Here is a 19,931-nt window from a genome sequence, read left to right as displayed (position 1 = left end):
AGGCGTTCGACAACGTTCCCCTTGGGAGACTGATTAGCAAGGTTAGATCTCATGGAATACAGGGAGAACTAGTCATTTGGATACAGAACTGGTTCAAAGCTAGAAGAGAGAGGGCGATGGAGGAGGGTTGTTTTTCAGACTGGAGGCCTGTGACCAGTGGAGTGCCACAAGGATCGGTGCTGGGCTCTCTACTTCTTGTCACTAACATAAATGATTTGGATGTGTGCACAAGAGGTACATTAAGTAATTTTGCAGATGACACCAAAATTGGAGGTGCAGTGGACAGTGAAGAGGATTACCTCAGAATACAACAGGATCTTGACCAGATGGGCCAACGGGCTGCGAAGTGACAGATGGAGTTTAATTCAGATAAATGTGAGGTGCTGCATTTTGGGAAAGCAAATCTTAGCAGGATTTATATACTTAATGGTAAGGTTCTAGGGAGTGTTGCTGAACAAAGAGACCTTGGAGTGCAGCTTCATAGCTCCTTGAAAGTGGAGTTGCAGTTAGGTAAGATAGTGAAGAAGGCGTTAGGTATGCTCTCCTTTATTGGTCAGAGTATTGAGTACAGGAGTTGGGAGGTCATGTTGCGTCTGTACTGGAGATTGGTTATGCCACTGATGGAATATTGCGTGTAATTCTGATCTCCTTCCTAAGGGAAAGATGTTGCGAAACATGAAAGGGTTCAGAAAAGATTTACAAGGATGTTGCCAGGGTTGGAGACTCTGAGCGATATGGAAAGGTTGAACAGGCTGGGGCTATTTTCCCTGGAGCGTTGGAGGCTGAGGGGAGACCTTATAGAGGTTTGCAAAATTATGAGGGGCATGGATAAGATAAATAGACAAAGTCATCGGGGAGTCCAGAACTAGAAGGCATAGGTTTAGGGTGAGAGTGGAAAGATATAAAAGAGACCTCAGGGTCAACTTTTCCACGCACAAAATGTTACTTTATGGAATGTACTGCCAGAGGATGTGGTGGAGGCTGGTACAATTGCAACATTTAAGAGGCATTTGGATGTGTATATGAATAGGAAGGGTTTGGACGGATATGGACCGGCTGCTGGCAGGTGGAACTAGATTGGGTGGGATATCTGGTCAGCATGGACGATTTGGACCGAGGGGTCTGTTTCCAAGCTGTACATCTCTATGACTCTGACTCAATAATGAATTGCTACTAAATGGCATCGGAAAGACGCATTGTGACGTGCCTATTTAGATCTGATTTTCACCACCAGCGACACAGTTATTTTGAGTCATCAGCTGTGCTTGGTACAGTCCTTATTTTTAAAAAAAATTAATGCAGCTATATACACGCTAATGACAACTAATGGAACAGACCATGCTTGAACAGAGAGAGACAGAATAAAAACAGTATGTGCAGTAAAGTGGTTTCAGTTTTTGAACGCATAACAGAGGGAATTTCTTTGATATCAAAAGATTTTAACGTTTGAGACGGTTTTCACCATAGCTAATGTCAACATAAGACAAATTCGAGAAGATAATGTATTTTAACGCCTCCAACACCCTACTTGATAGCATCTTCTGGTTTTTTTTAAACCACCGTCTTGTTGAAATAAAAACAATTCTCAGACCTTTAAACCACATTCACTTCACTTTACACAGACGCTGCCTGGTCTTATTCACTTTGTTTGAAAATAACAAACCTTTTCCAGATCTTTCAGAGAGTACCTGAAGAGGATTGATGAGGGGAAGATGTTAACAATTAACAAAGAAAGGTGGGAGAAAATAGAGTGACCGGAACAAGGGAGCACATTGGTGTGTTGTGGGGCGAAGGAGGAATAGCACCAACGATGAGACTGATGTGACTTGCGTAGCTTCCAGTGGACCGGAATGGTAGGTGGCTGATGTCTTCCTACTATTGGGCAGGTTTATAACGAGCAGGACAGGAGGGTTGAAGGCAGAGCAAAACATCAGGGAGGAACACCAAGACACACAGAATAATTCCAAAGGAAGATAATGCTATTACATCAGGAAACAATAAGGTATCAGTCAGCTCGGGGCAATCTGTAAGAAAAGGAATAACATGGAAATGAGATAGAATGTCTTTGCTAAAGACAATTGGTGAGATACTGTCACAGGATTTCTTCCTCTATCACGACCCTCCCAAAAAAAAGCCGATGCAATATCGTGGGTGTTCCAAAGTCTGCTTCTATGTGAAGGAAGGAGTGGATGTGATGTATTGCTTTTTATATGGTGTTCCAAAACTTAAGACAATTGATGACGATAACTATTTGGTGTGACAGAGAGCGAGAGATCAAGCGTGTGTGTATGTGTGTGAGTGTGAGAGTGAGAGAGAGAGAGAGAGCGAGATAGACAGAGAGAGAGAGAGACGGGGGAGGGTGCCCCATACACAGAACCGATTGGGACTGTGCGTTTTCAGCATATAATTGTGCTGGATTGAGATATTTGTTTCCTCAGGTTCGGCTTGGCATTGGCTTGCAATAACTACAAGGGATCAAGATAGGAAGACTGGGAGGAGTATTACACAAAAAAAGCCGTAAGTGCTGTCTTTGAAAATCAAAGGCAACAGAACCACGGAATGTAATTAAGGAATGGCTCTTTTGATCCCAGTTAAGGGTTATGTAAACTTTCCAGGTAGGGACAGACTGTAATTTTTCAACCCCAATCACACGTGTGCACCATCATTCAATAAGATCTTTGCTGATTCTATTCTCTTTCTAATTTCTGCTTTCTATCCGCCTCCAAAAACTTTCCATTTCTCAAATCCTCCACATCTTTCTCTCAATAACCCCCTCCCGAGCCTCCACACTCCACCCACCACCACAGGCATTGTAAATCATTGCCCTCTCGTTCTGGACTGACCTATACCAGTCTACAAGTCCTCTCACGTCCACTTGTCCGCCATTTTTCAGCAGCTCATGCTCTTCAGTCAGGCCAGACGCCCCCACCTTCTGCCACACTTCAAAACTCGAGCGGGAACAAGTTCAGTCTGTCCAACGTTTCTTCGGGAAACAGCTCACTCATTGCATGTACCAGTCCATGAAACTTCCAGCACAGACACACTCACATCCTTTCTTCAAGAAGACAGTCCAGTATTCCAGACATCATCTTCTCAGACCCCGATATAATTTCAGCATCACATTCGTGTTCACACTATCTTGTAAAGACCTACATGATTATGTTCATAGTTTATACAATAACTTATCGGGGATAGTGCGCCAATTAAGTAAATCACTCTGTACGTCAGAATTTTGCAATGCCCCCCCCCCCCCCCCCCATTGAGATACAAAAACGAAAACACATATCATTGGGAGCAAAACAGTGATAAATGATTTATGATTATCTGTCGTTTTATGATTATCTGCCAAACCGAACAACGTGACATTTTCACGCCCTATGTTCCAGCTGACCGATGTTTTCCGACTCGTTCAACCTGTTTCTGTAAATCTGCATCCTCCTTGTATCTCTTCACAACATACGTCCCCTACCTAACGTGGTGAAGGCTGCAATTTATACTGCTCCACCTTCTGTCGTTCATCTGAGTCCATGATAAAAATTGCCTGTCCTCTGTTTCCATTTGCTTTTGACTCTCATTATTCTTTCTGTCACCATATAAGGAAAGCTATATGCCAAAAGCACAGTTTGGGACACCACGTAATGCTATGCGCCCGTCTCTTATCACTCTTAATCTTTGTTTCTCTACTACAAATGTAACCTTCAGTTGTCTCATCTAATTTCCTGTTGATATTAAATTGTAATTCCGAGGGATGCTTATCATCAACATGCGTTTCAGCATGTAAGAACATTTCTGTCAATTGTAGCGCACTGACTTTGTTTATCCATGCTTTCCAAATTGAGGAAACAATCCTTGATTGTACTCAAACCATCTCCTCTTTAAAGGTATATGAATTTTTATTTATTATCACTTCCACCAACTTATTGTTGTGCCATTGAATATCTCTCTTCGCCAATACTTACTCTAAGTTGAGAATGACATTTCCCTTCATCATCCTGAACCTTCTGATAAAATGATCACCAATTCTTAAATGTGCTTCCACTTGGTCTATTTGACGTTGAACTTCTCCAAGGACCAGTACGAACAATAGCGTTTTTCTTATTAACCTGGACACATACTGCTTTGGAAAGCCCTCCTGAAAAAAATCTCGAGACACTTGCTTTCAAGTACCTATCACTTGCGGTATTCCAATCTACGATTGGGAAAACATTATCAGTCAATATCGCACGATAATAACGTCGGTATCTCTCACAAACTGCTCTCCAGGTTTTTGTTTCTGTGCATTCTCCCACTCCTCTCCCACCAAGCCTACATGCCAACATAATGATACCTTCTTGTTCCTTGTATTTGGCAAATTAATAATCTCCTTGATGTTTCTGGCACATCCTCTTTCTCCAAATTACAAAACTCTCCTACAGATATACTGCTCTCCTCATTTGCTCTCTTTTTCTGAACTTCTTGCAGCCAAGAACATTTAACTGGAAGTATTGTCTTCCTGATGTTTACCTCTAACTGTCTCCCATTCGCTATTTGATATTCCCAATTTGTCAGTCTTTCTCCAATCCTCTGCTATTCGCGCTCTCATTGTCGCAGTCTCACTCAATACTTTTTCCGCCCATTGTGTATCCTTTTCTCTCTCTCGGTCTCTCTCGCTGACATACTCCGATTTTATGTCTCTCATTCATTTATCACTGTTTTGCTCCCAATGATATGTGTTTTCGTTTTTGTATCTCTTCCCACACCGATCTCTGTCTGCCCTTCTTTTGACAAAACACCCTTTCTGCCTATCATCCACAATTTATTTTCTGTATATTTTTCTTTCCCTTTACTCCAGATTTTTTTCCTATGTCGCTGCACATCTGCTTCACAATATCTCAATTACTTTCAATCATTCTTTGTTGAACACAATTCTCTCCCTTTCATTTCCTCTGACACACTCTGCTCATTCATTAAAATTGTATGAACGAGGAGCAGGAGTAGTAGTTCGGCCTTTGATGACTATTCTGATATTCAATTCGATAATGGCTGATGTTAACTTGGCATCAACTTTCCTGTCCGTTCACTTCATCTCCTGAAGAACTGAAAATCTTTCTATCTGTTCCTTAAACTTCCTTCGTACCCTGGGTTACCAATTCCAAAGAGTGTATGGTTAGTTTTAAACAGAAAGTGCTTCCCTGGGTTTCAGGTGCAACATTTCCTGCCAGTATGGAGAATAGCTATGGAGAATAGGATCAGATTATTCAGAATCCAAAAATTGGCTGACAAATGAACACGTGAGTTTAGTTTGATATTTTGACAGCAACTCAAATTTGACCGATTGATTTAAAACAAACGGTCAACTCTTCAAAGCTAATCAAAATTAAAGTCCGATGATCTCGAAAGCCAGAAGCAAAGCAGTCTACAGGAATTTCAGACGTCATCATTGGCAGTTTGAAAATTGGTCAGAGCAACTAACATCAAATATGAGAGACAACGTCATCTGACATGCTCTCTCTAAAGGAAATATCAGAAGATTCTATCTGTCAACATTAGCCTTTCCAGTAAAAACAGTAAAAAGAAGGCAGTCGACCTGGGGAGAAGACAACACAATTAGAAGGAAATAGGGAAGTAACAAATTTGGAAGAGTGGAAGGAATTCAGGATAAGAGATTATATGGACTTCGAGAGATTACGTGGATTTAATGTTTAATAATTGTGTTGTTGGAGCAGCATTTTTAAAGAGTTGGGATTAAATAGTGGTTAGTTAAGACATGGGGGCTCAAACCTTTAATAGTTTTTGTTTCGATCAAAGAATAAAGAACATATAAAATTACAGCACATGAACAGATCCTTCGGCTATTCAAGCCTGCGCTGATCTAGAACTTCTATCTCTACCTGTCTCCCATTTCCTAAGGATCTGTATCACTTTGCTTCCTGCCCATTCATGTCACTGTCGCGATTCATCTAAAATGGTGCTATTGTGCCCATCTCCACCACCTCCACGGCAAAGTGTTCCAGGCACCCAGCACCATTTTTGTGAAGAATCTTCCACACATATCACTACGAAATGTCTGCCCTCTCACTTTGATCTCCTGACACCTCTTAAGTGAGTTCCCCCACTCTTGGAAAAAAGCTTCTTTTTTCCAATTGGTACCCCCCACGCCTTTGGAGAGCACAATCAGCTCCTCCCCCAAATTCCTTCTGTCTGATGAAAATAATCTTGATTTCCTCAAACTCTTCATAGCTAAAGCCCTCCATAACCAGCAACATCCCGTTGAATCATCTCTGCAACCTCTCTAAAACATCCACATCCTTTGGTAATGTGGCAACCAGAACTGCACACAGTATTTAAAATGTGGTCGATCCAAAGTTGGATGAAAATAAAACATGACTTGCCAAGTCCTTCACTCAATGGCCAGTCCGATGAAAGAAATCATGCTGTATGCCATCTTAACCACTCTATTGACGCGCTTTGCCACCTTCACAGAACAATGGTCTTGAACATCAAGGGTTGTCTGTACATCAATATTCCCTAGGATTTTCCGATTCACTGTGTAGTTCAGTCTTGAATTGAATCTTCCAAAAAGGAACACCTTCACTTTCCCGGATTGAATGCTCTCTGCCATGTCTCTGCCCAACTCTCTGATCTATGTACATTCTGCTGTATTCTCCGAGATTTCCTTTCAATACCTTTTACTCCAACAATCTTTATGACATCTGCAAATTGCTGATCATGCTACCGTTACCTTCGTCCAAAACTTTTATGCATATCACAAACAACAGTGGTCCCAGCACTGATCCCTGCAGCACACCATTAGTCACAGGTTTCCATTGTGAGAAGTTGCCTTCCATTACGACACTCCGTCACCTGCTGTCCAGCCACTTCTCTATCGATCTAGCTAGTATACCCTGGCACCCATGCGACTTCACGACCTCAGTCAGCCTATCATATGAAAGTTCCCTAATGCCTGATGGAAGTCCGTATGTATTACATCTACAGCGCTTCCCTCACAAAATTAATACTGTCATTTCCTCAATGAATTGCAATAAGTTGGTAAGACATGACCTTCCCTACACAAAGCCATGTCACCTATTACTGGTAATCTCATTTACTTCCAAATAGGAGTAGATCCTAGCTCTCAGTATCTTCTTCGCAGCTTTCATAGCGGTGACATCAGTATCACTTTTCTATAATTAGCTCGATTTTACCTGCTATCCTTTTTACAGAGCAGACAACATTAGAAATTGCCCAATCTTTCGTGACTATGTTCAATGATACTGCAATGATATCTGTTTTGAATTCCCCAGCAATTACCTCTCTCGCTTCCCTCAGTAGACTAGCATAGATCCTGCACGGATCTGGGGACTTCTACACATTATTGCTTTTGAGAATACCCAGTAATTTCTCCCTCTTTATGCTGACGCGACCTAGGGTAATCAAACATCTATCCCGAACATCAATATCCATCACAACACTCTCTTCGGCGAATACCAATGCAAATACTGATTGATAACCTCACCCATTTCCCTGACTTTACGCATACGTTTCTTCTTTGAGTGGGGCCAACCCTTTCTCTTGTTGCCCTCTTGCTCCATGTATAGGAATGAAAAGGCTTTGGGATTTCCCGTAACCCTTTTTGCTGGAGATATGTCATGACCACTTTCAACCCTCTTAATTCCACGTTTCAGATTACTCCTACTTTCCCGGACAAGGATTACTCCTAACAAGGTTCATCTGTCTTGTGTCGCTGAGACCTTGTGTACCTTTCCTTTTTCCACTTTGGTCAGCTCACAATTTAATCTGTTACCCACGGTTTTCAAATGGAAAAGAAAATCTCCTGAACTCTAATCCACGACTCTTTACAAGTCTCCCACATATCAAATGTGGATTTGCCTTCAAACCGCTGAACCCAGTCAATATTCACCAGCTCCTTACTGAATTTGGTAAAGTTGGCCTTCCTTCCGCTTAGCCCTCTTACTTTACGACAACTACCGTCTTTTTCCATGAGTATTCTAAAACTTGAGAATTGTGACCACTATTCCCAAGTCATGCCGACTGAAATTGAAAGTCCAAAGCCAGGCTAATTCCATAACACCAGGTACAGTATGTACATTTCCCGAGTTGGAAAATTTACATACTGCTCGAGAAACCCCTCCTGTATATTTCTTACAAATTCAGCTCCACCTACATTTCCAATGCTAAGTGAATACCAGTCAATACTGGGCAAGATAAAATCGCCTATCACCATCGCCCTGTTGATGCTACATCTTTCCATAATCGGCTTACATATTTGTAACATTATCTCATGCAGGCTTTTGGGAGGACTGTAGTATAACCCCAGCATTATTACCGCACCCTGCCAATTTCTGAGCTCTGTTCTCTTTGCGTTACTCTTTGAGCCTTCCATATGCTCTCTTTCAACACAGCTGTGATACCCTCTTTGATTAGTAATGCAAACCCTCCTCCCTTTTTATCCCCATCTCTATCCTGTCTGAACCATCTATATCTGGCAACAGTGAGTTTCCAATCATGCCCTTCCCTCAATCAGGTTTCAGTAATAGCAATATCATCATGCTCCCAGGTACTAACCCATGTGCCTTACCTAGCACATTTCTTACATGAAAATAAATACACCTCAGGACACCTTTGCATTGCTAATCTCCTCCCTGTCTTGCATTCCACTTCGTCACTCTGACTTCAGTGATTTCCTTAGAAGTTTTACTTTCTAACTCCATACTGTCCACGATTCTCCTCATTTGATTCCCATCCCCATGCCACATTAGTTTAAACCCTCCCCAACAGAATTTACAAAACCACCCCCAAGGATATTGGTTCCAGACTGGCCCAGGTGTAGGCCGCCAAATTTGTAATAATCGTACCTCCCACAGAACTGGTCCCAATGAGTCAAAATCTGTACTTATCCCCCCTGCACCATGTCCAAGCCACGCAGTCATCCTGCCCATGTTTTCACTTCTACTCTGACTCACGCATGGCATTGGTAGCAATCATGACATTACCACTTCTTTTCTTCGACTTTTAACATGGCTCCTAATTCCCAAAATTCTCGTCGTAAGAGATCATCCCGTCCGTTTTGACTATCTCACTGATGCCCATATTCACCACGATATCCTACCCCTTGAGAGGGCTCTACATCTGTTCTGAGACACTCCTGACACGTGCACTTGTGTGGCAACATACCATTTAGGAGTCCCATTGACGACCACAGAACCGCTTATCTACACTCCGTTCAATTGAATTCCCTGTGCCTATCGTCTTCCCAATCTTTTGTCAGCCCTTCTGAACAGCTGAGTGCCACGGTGCTATCAATCTGATTCCTGCTGCCGTCAACGTTGAGCCAGCTCTCCCAAGACAATCTTAAAATGGACAATTGTTTTAGAGGGAGATGATTACAGGGGTCACCTGCACTACCTTCCTGCTCTTTCTCTGCCTTTTGATCACTCATGCCCTCTGTCTATTGCAGGTTATTTTCATGCTGTTGGTGTGATTGTTGGGTATTTAACTTCTGTGAGGAGCTGGGGAAAGGTGTTTATTTATTTGTGGGCTACTATGACTACTCACAATCGATATGTTACTGTGTGTGTGCATGTGCGTGTATGCATTTGCCCATGGGTATATACACACATACACCCGCACACATACAAAATACACACACACACGTCCGTGCGTTTACGCATGTGTATATACACATGAGCAAATGCATACACACACGCGCACAGACACAGTAACATAGAGACGACAAGGAGTCATAGTGGCCCACAAACCAGGAAACATCTTCTACTGTCTTCTCACAGAATTTAAAGAGCCTACAACCACATCTACCAGCACGAATATAATCGACAGGTTTACCTGCATGGACTGTGAAAAGCACAAGGTCGGACAAATATAGAACATAGAAGAATACAGCACAGTACAGACCCTTTGGCACTCGATGTTGCGCCGATCAAAGCCCACCTAACCTACACTAATCCACTATCCTCCATATGACTATCCAATACCCATTAAAATGCCCATAAAGATGGAGAGTCCACCATGCTACTGGCATGGCATTCCATGGACTCACGACTCGCTGAATAAAGAATCTACCCCTAACATCGGTCCTAAACCTACCACCCCTTAATTTAAAGCTATGCCCCCTCGTAATCGCTGACTCCATTCGTGGAAAAAGGTTCTCATGGTCAACCCGATCTAAACCCCTAATCATCTTGTACACCTCTATCAAGTCACCCCTAAACCTTCTTTTCTCCAATGAAAACAGCCCCAAGTGCCTCAGCCTTTCCTCATACGATCCTCCTACCATACCAGGCAACAGACTGGTCAACCTCCTCTGTACCCGTTCCAGTGCCTCCATATCCTTTCTATCGTATGGCGACCAAAACTGCACACAATACTCCAGATTCGGCCGCACCAGAGTCTTACACAACTGCAACATGAACTCAGGACTCCGGAACTCAATTCCTCTACCTATAAAAGCCAGTACGCCATATGCCTTCTTCACCGCACTATTTAGCTGGGTGGCAACTTTCAAAGATCTGTGTACATGCACACCAGGATCACTCTGCTCATCCACACTACCAAGTATCCGACGATTAGCCCAGTACCCCATCGTTTTGTTACTCTTACCAAAGTGACATCACACTTACCTACATTGAACTCCATTTGCCACCTTTCTACCCAGCTTTGCAGTTTATCTATATCCTGCTGTAACCTGCCACATCATTCCTCACTGTCAACCACTCCACCGACTTTCGTATCATCTGCAAACTTGCTCACCCAACCTTCTAGCCCCTTCTCCAGGTCATTTATAAAAATGACAAATGGCTATGGTCCCAAAACAGATCCTTGCGGAACACCGCTAGTAACCGCACTCCAAGATGAACCTTTACCATCAACTACTACCCTCTGTCTTCTTCCAGCCAGCCAAGTCCGAATCCAAACTTCCAATTCACCCTGAATGACATACCTCCGTATTTGTTGCAGTAGCCTACCATGGGGAACCTTATCAAACGCCTTACGAAAATCCATATATACCACATCTACCGCTTTACCCTCGTCCACCTCCTTCGTCACCTTCTCGAAGAATTCAATAAGGTTTGTGAGGCACGACCTGCCCTTCACAAAAGCATGCTGACTATCCCTGATCACATTATTCCTATCCAGATGTTCATATATCCTATCCCTTACGATTCTCTCATAGACTTTGCCAACAACAGAAGTGAGACTCACCGGCCTATTGTTACTAGGGTTATCCCTACTCCCCTTCTTGAACAGGGGAACCACATTTGCTATCCTCCAGTCATCTGGCACTATTTCTGTAGACAACGAGGACATAAAAATCAAGGCCAATGGCTCTGCAATCTCCTCCCTTGGTTCCCAGAGATTCCTGGGATAAATGCCATCAGGCCCAGGGGACTTATCTATTTTCGCTCTTTCCAGAATTTCCAATACCTCTTCCCTACATACCTCAAAGCCGTCCATTCGAATTAATTGTTACTCAGTATTCACATTGGCAACGATGTCCTGTTCCTGAGTGAATACTGACGAAAAGTGTTCATTCAGTATCTCCCCAAACTCTTCAGCATCCACACACAACTTCGCACTACTATTCTTGACTGGACCTATTCCTACCCGAGTCATTCTTTTATTCCTGACATACCTAGAGAAAGCGTTAGGGTTTTCCCTCATCCTACTAACTAAGCACTTTTCATGTCCCCTCCTTGCTGCTCTTAGCTCTCTCTTCAGATCCTTCCTGGCTACCTTATAACACTCAAGCGCCCCAATTGAACCTTCACGCCTCATCTTTACATAGGCCGCCTTCTTCCATTTCACAAGGGATTCCAATTCCTGATTAAAAAACGGCTCCCTCCCACGACCCTTTCCTCCCTGCCTGACAGGTGTATACTTATCGAGGACACTCAATAGTGGCTCCTTGAACAAGCTCCACATATCAATTACTCCCTTGCCTTGAAACCTATTTTTCCAAGCCACGCATCCTTAGTCATGCCTCTCCGCGTCATAATTTCCCTGCCCCCAGCTATAACACTTGCCCTGCAGTACACACTTATCCCTCTCCATCACGAGAGTAAGTCTCCGAATTTTTGTCACTGTCCCCAAAGTGCTTACCTACCTTAACCAAATCCAGTATGGCCTCACCTCTTGTTGGCCAGTCTACATGTTTTGTCAGGCAACCCTCCTGCACACATTGGACAAACACCGACCCATCTAACGAACTCGAGCTATAGCTTTCCCAATCAATGTCAGGAAAGTTAAAGTCCCCTATAACAACCACACCTATTACTTTCACTCTTCTCCTGAATCATCCACGCAATCCTTTCTTCTATGTTTCTCGGACTATTAGGAGGTCTGTAAAAAACTACTAACAGGGTGTCTTCCCCTTTCCCATTCCTAATCTAAGCCCAAACTACCTCAGATGGAGAGTCTTCATTCATCGTCCTTTCTACCACTGTAATACTATCTTTGATGATTAATGCCACACCTCTCCCTCTTTTACCCCCACCTCTGACCCTACTAAAATATTTAAACCCTGGAACCTGCAACAGCCAATCCTGTCCCTGTTCTACCCATGTCTCCGTAATAGCCACAATATCGAAATCCCAGGTACCGACCCACGCTGCAAGTTCACCTTCCTTATTTCGTATACGTCTTGCATTGAAGTATGCACACTTCAAGCCACTTTCCTGTTTACACGCACCCTCCTTTGAGATTGATGCAATGTTCCTAACCTCCCTACACTCCAGGTCCTCCACCCTAAAGCGACAGTCTAGGTGCCCATGCCCCGGCAGAGTTAGTTTAAACCCCCCCCCCCCCCAACACACACACACACACAGAGCACTAGCCAACCTCCCACCAAGGATACTGGCGCCCCTCAGGTTCAAGTGTAGACCATCCTGTTTATAGAGGTCCCATCTTCCCCAGAAAGAACCTCAGTTATCCAGATACCTGAATCCCTCCCTCCTGCAACATCCCTGTAGCCACGCATTGAACTGTTCTCTCTCCCTATTCCTCGACTCTATGTCACATGGCACGGGTAACAATCCAGAGACAACAACTCTCTTTGTTCGAACTCTGAGCTTCCAACCTAGCTCCCTGAAAGCCTGCCTAACATCCTCAGCCCTCCTCCTACCTATGTCGTTGGTGCCAATGTGGACCACGACTTAGGGCTGCTCTCCCTCCCCCTTAAGGACCCGGAAAACACGATCAGAGACATCACGTACCCTTGCACCTGGGAGGCAACATACCAAACGTGAGTCTCTCTTGCCCCCACAAGACCTCTCCTGCGTGTTTTTAGAGGAAAAAAGAACCTACCCAGGTAAGCTTACGCTACACCTGCTTCCGGGTCCCGGCTGCCCCTCTGGTCTTCGTCACTTCCCCGTTCTGCTCCCGCTCTTTCTGTGAAGAGAAAAAAAACACCGCTGCTCGCTCCCAGTAATTAATTTTAAAACAAACTGTCTTACCTTAGCTGCTGCTCGCACTCAAAATGTGAAAAAACTGACCATACAGATGCATAAACATTTGCTCGCCATTGCCATTCACCACAAGTAATCTCTGTCTTGTTTCCAAACAGATAGACAATGAAGGAGACAAATTCAAATGGCAAATATTTAACATCCTCCTGCAGGCAAAATAAAGCCACCCGTCAGAATTCATTGAAGCCTGCAGCCCAATGAGTACAGAATCAATGAATGTATTAAACGTGACCCAATATACAAGCCAATCAGATATAGAACTGGAAGTGTCAGAAAACACAGTCGCATAAATACCGTTCGAGACAAACCAGAAACAATTCACCGAAGGTGCACTAACCACTTCACCCAATGTTTCGTCTGCAGAAACCCACATAGACTCGGTGATGAATGTCTGATCGCACAGTAATACACTCATACAAACACACACACACAGTGACACACACTCTTACTTCATCTCATACATTCACATACACAGACACGCGCGCACACACACACACACACACACACACACACACACACACACATACACACACATCTGCACACAGGGTCGCGGCAGTTACACACACTCTTACTTAGTCTCGTACATTCACATACACACACACGCACACGCACACACACATGGACATACACATACAGAAACACACACATGCACATGCACAGTTACACACGCAAAGTCATACACACTTGCACAACCAGCTACACTCACAATCACACAGTCACATTATGCATATATAGATAAACATACAACATTACAGACTTACATTCAAACACAGACACACACTCACTAACTCGTTCGCCCCTCCCCACACACATGTTAACATGCCTAAACCTATCATATCTCAGACACACAAGGAGATACAATATACAGTAGTACAATGTCGACATTGTTGGAGGACTGATATTCTGGTAATTGGTATTATTCAGACAGTTCTTTGTGCACATCACTACAATGTACACTGTGTAAACTAACTGAGACACCGACACTCAGCAGTGTGCAATGTGCATAGCATCTACTGTAATGCAATATCTACTTGATAATACAATAGATTCTTGGACATTCAAAAGTGAGTACGCTGTGTGTTGTGTGCAGTAATGCAAAGTTAAAAAGCACACAAAAACAGGTGATAATCCAACATATTCATTTGGGAGCACTAGTTTTCGGAGTGCTGCTCCTTCATCACGTCTCTGTGGAGTATAAGATCATAAGGCACAGAATTTATCTAAAACATTTACAGTATGATTTAGCTGAAATTATATATTGAAAAAATACCTTGGGGTATTTAACATGTTAAGTCTCTCAGTTTTTAAGAGTGAACAGTTTGGTTTCAGTTCTTTCATATATTAATCGCAGAACCTCTTTATAATGTACTCCACTACTCTTCACTGCACCCTACTGCACTGCACACGCACTGACACAGACAGTTATACGCGCACAGATACACACACAGACGCACACAATGACAGACGAACACTCACATACAGACGTGCACACAGACAGACGCACACTCACAGACAGGCGCTCAAGCACACCCACACGGGTACACCGATACCCCTACATACAGAAACCCCTACACATAAATTTGCAGACATACACCCACACAGATCCTGTCCACTACGCATGTTCTCTATCATACACTCACATTTACGCTCCTACCGTAACAGGCACGCATGCACTTCCTCACGAACTTATACCCCTTCACACTCACAGGCTCACACATAGACACACTCTCTCTCACAGACACTCAACAAGTTCCCCACACAACAGACAAACCCACATACACACATGCACACACATCAGTTTGTGGTGTACATTGGTATTTGTAAAATTACATTTTGTTTTGCTCAAAAACTGCATGAACCCATTTGCGATTCTGTAAATGTTTTTTTGAGATTAGAATCAGTCTAAACATTCTGACAGAGACAGTCTCAGAAAGGGCACCTCACAGCTTAAATGCATTACCCGGTCCGAGATGGTTCCAACTGTTAAATTTCACATGAGAACGTAACTTTAAAACAGTGCTGCAATTGACATATGAAAGAACTAAAACCAACACGTTCATTCCAAAAGATGAGAGTCTTAAGAAATAATCTTAAGATCTTATACTCCACAACCACCTGATGAAGGAGCAGCGCTCTGAAAGCTATTGCTCCCAAATGAACCTGTTGGACTATTAATTGATGTCGCATGATTTTAAACTCTGCACACCCCAGTCCAATGCTGGCATCTCCAAAATATGGCAGTAATGCAATGTCCACTGTTTGGCATGGCTACTTTCCATTATACAAACTGCAATAAAACAATACCCATAGTAACGCAAAGTTAAAAATCACAAAACGCCAGGTTAGAGTCCAACAGGTTTAATTTGAATCACACTAGCTTTTGGAGCGCCGCTCCTTCATCAGATGGTTCAAGAGGACACAATTGTAAGGCACAGAATTTATAGGAAAAGTTCACAGTGTAATGTCACTGAAATTATACATGGAAAAATACATTGATTTTCGGTTGATCCTTACATCTTTTCGAATATCATGATAGTCTCAATTCTCTCATGTGTAAATCACAACTTTTTTTCAAAAAAAGTTGCATTCTCAGGTTAACTGTAACAATTGGTGTTAGCTAGACAATATGTTGAAGGTGTTATCCCCCTGTGTTCTCTGTCTTTGTCAAGATGTTTAGATTGAGTCCAATAAAGAAAATGAGATACCAGAGTTTAACATGAAGCCACAGTTTTTGAGCAAAGTACAATGTAACTCTGCAAGTACAAATTCACCTCACAAACGTGTATGTGTATGTGTGCATGTGGGTCTTTGTGTGCGTATGTGTGCGTGTTTGTATGTGTGTGTCTGTCTGGGTTGGTGAGTTGTGAGTATGAGAGAGAGTGTATATGTGTGTGTATGTAAGTGTTACTGTCTGCAGTCTGAGTGAATGCATATGAGTGTGGGAGTGTGGGACTTAGCTATCAGTGGCCGAGCAGATGCTGATAGCTATGTTCCAGACCGATCAGGAGGGGCTCAACCGCGGGTCCTTGCGTTCATGTCACACAACAGGTGACCACCAGTGCACTGTAAACACACAGGCATTCCTACACACACACACACACACACACACACACACACACACACACACACAAATACAGGCACTCTTACATACACATATACACACGGGCACACATATACACAGACACGCACAGACACTCACACATACTCTTATATATACATTCGCACACTCACACATGCATCCTTTCAGAGACTTAGACCACTCTACACTCATGCACACACATATACGCTCTCTCTTACAAACACTCAGAACCCCCACCCCAGAAACACACGTGCTCACACTCGCACATGTATCCCCTCACAGACCAACGTCACTTCACACTCATATACACACATATACAATCTCTCTCACATTCATAAACCCCAACCCAGACAGACAGACACACGTACACACACCCACATGCACACATATGCATACACGTTTGTGGGATGCTGTGCCCTGATACTTGAACACACAGCATTGTGTAACCTGTGTGGTCTACAGTAAAGCAATGTCAACGGCTCGAGATAACTGTAATTTCAACACACTGTACTTGCAGAGTCTGTATTGTGTACGGTAATGCAATGTCTCCAATGTGGGAATCCAGATATTTGGGCAATCATCATTTAGCAACATTCACATTGCCTACAGTGTCATAATGCCTGTAGTGTGTGGACTTATTATTTGGGCATTCACTGCGTGCAGCCTGTGTATTTAACACATAATGAGAAACTGGAACCTTTCCAGTCTTTTCAGTGGAACATTGCAGTCTTTGTGGAGCCCTCAGGTTCTGAATGGAGCATTGTGGCCGTTGAGATCCGTTTAAGAGGCAAATATTTAACAACCGGACCGACTGCCCAAAACAATCAAAGATTGTTCCTCTTGCATCCCTGACAAAGAAGTGGTCCTGTCAATTGTGTTGGCCGCTTGGTGCTTAACCTGGTTTTGTAACCATGATTAGAAATTATTCCACAACTGATTCTCAAGCAAAAGTTTAGTCATAAAGAGTCAACAATTACAGGAAAAGTACTGAGAGCTCTTGCGGTTTGGAGGAAAAATGATTTCTGATCTTCTGACCATTGATGCATGAGGTGTGTGAGTTCATGTACCATATCTCCACATGGAACCGAGGACACATAAAACCAACTGTGAAATCATGCCAATGTTTGTTTTTTTTTTCAGATTAAAAAATGTTTGCTGTTTGTTGATGCCAGGAATGGCATGCGTGAAAGCAGTAACAGACTGAGTCTGTACTTCAACCCAAGAAATGATGCAATTAGGTCTTTCAAAGAGGCTGGGAGATTATGCGTACAACACCACTTCTCTTTTTCTGAAGGTTCGGCTAAAACTTTCCATTCTGATTGCATATATGCTTCCAACGCCACATGGCATGACTGCTTCTAAGCCGTTCGCATTGCAGGTTGCAGGTACTCAAGCTTGGAAACAAGTTACATTTTTGTCAAACTCGGTCTTCACACAGTTCCAATTGGCATACTTCTACCGGGGCCTGAAGCTTCCCAACTTCAAATATTTCACGGAATCGACCTTGAAGTTTCCCCCACCAGCATTCCACTGCACCCTCCCACACTGTGAACTAGCAAGAAAACATAACCCTTCACTAGTCCAGCCGTCACGCTGCTGGTAACATTGTATCTGCCTGTGTGCAAACTGGTTGACCTCTCCCCCCAACCCCCCGAGCAACAAAACATTGAGAGCAGACAATAGGAAATGCATGTGTGTCCACCACTCTGAGACTTCATGTGATTCTGGATGGTTCTACCAGTTATTTGTTACAATTCGGCACCTTTCCCAATATATACATTTCCCAGCAGCTTACTCTACTTCCTCTCTCCCACCCCAGCCTCACTCGGCCTTTATGTTTACTTTTGCTTTCACTATTTCATAGCCTCTACTTGATTATTCTGTAAAAGACTCCCTTTGTTTTCTCTCTCTATCTCATTTTCCTCTTCCTCACTATTTCTCACTCTCTCCCTTTCCGTTTGCCATTTATTTTCCCTGGTCTTTACCTTGCCTATTTTTATGTCTGCAAAAATTATTTCAGCTTTCCACATTTGTATTATTGCATCGATGTTGGAGTTAATGGTGCAGAGCGATGCCAGAAATTAATTTGATTTATTTTGATTTATTTTTGTCACATGCCCCATAGGACACCGAAACGTTTTGTGTTGCCTGCAGTATAGCAGACCCTAACACAAAAAGACACAAGGGTGATTAAACAGAGTGAGAAATATGAAGTTTCAGCTGCAATAGAGTGCAGAAAGCAACGTCAACTTAAGATTTCAAGTTTGTGATGCCCATTCAGAAGTCTGACAACAGCGGCAATAAGATACTCTTGAACCTTTTAGTATGTGTCTTTAAGCATTTGTACCTTCAGATTTTCTTTTCTCAAATTGAGGGAATCGAGGATGACAGGACATCAATTTAAGCTTAGAGGGGATAGGATAAAAGGGAACCTGAGGCACCTGTTTTACAAAGCCGTTGCTACGCATCTGGAATAAGCTGACAGTGGAAGTGCACATTTGAACAAATGCATGGATAGGAAAGAGCTTGAAGGACATGCAAAAAGTGCAAGGAGATGCGGCTTGTGTGGATGGACAATTTGGTCGGCATGGAGCAGATTGGGCCAAAGGGCCTGTCTTTGTGCTGTGGGAATCCCTGACTTTATATGACTGTGAAAGGTTGTAAGAAATTATAACTGGAGGTTTTTGGAGGGGGGTGGGTGCTTTAAAGATATTGGCTGCTTTTCCGCGGCAAAAAAGAAGTGCAGGTGGAGACAATAGATTGAAAGTTGGCTTGAGTGTTGATCTAGACAGTGATCTCAGCTTTCTGTAATTTTTTTCCAGTCTGCGGCTGAGCAGTTACTGTGTCAAGGTCCGATGCAAACAAGCAAAACGATTTGTCTGGTGCATCTGTGAAAGGTGGTGGCAGTTCAATGAAACTTAGATTCCCTTGCCAAATGAATAGATTCATTAAAGCTTCGTGTACTATGAATACATAGTACACAATTTGTCATTTTCTTTTCAAATAACTTTATCTGGCATTATCTCTCTATTCATACCATTGCAGGTCCCACTTCTCGAGCCTTCCCATTGCCTGAGATATGCTGAGTATCAGGTCAAACCACTACCATTCTCTTCCAATGGTTACAGGATTCTTGTGAGTTGCTGTTGCTTTTTTTCGTGTTTACTTCTGAAGAGGAGCTAGTCGCCATCCGACGTGACTCACATTATCAAGTTACTGTGAATCTATGCAATTATTGTTTCGGCAAACTCAGAGAATTGCGCAAAGAAACAGCAGAGGAATAATGGTCAAACCGTCCTTCTAGAATGCCGTGGTTTTGTGTTTGGAAAGTGTTGTCTAAGGAGTTTTCTTGAATATCTGAAGTAAACAAA

The sequence above is a fragment of the Chiloscyllium punctatum genome, chromosome 51 (assembly GCF_047496795.1).
Source record: "Chiloscyllium punctatum isolate Juve2018m chromosome 51, sChiPun1.3, whole genome shotgun sequence".
In the NCBI taxonomy this organism is placed as follows: Eukaryota; Metazoa; Chordata; class Chondrichthyes; order Orectolobiformes; family Hemiscylliidae; genus Chiloscyllium; species Chiloscyllium punctatum.
This window is presented reverse-complemented; position numbering follows the sequence as displayed.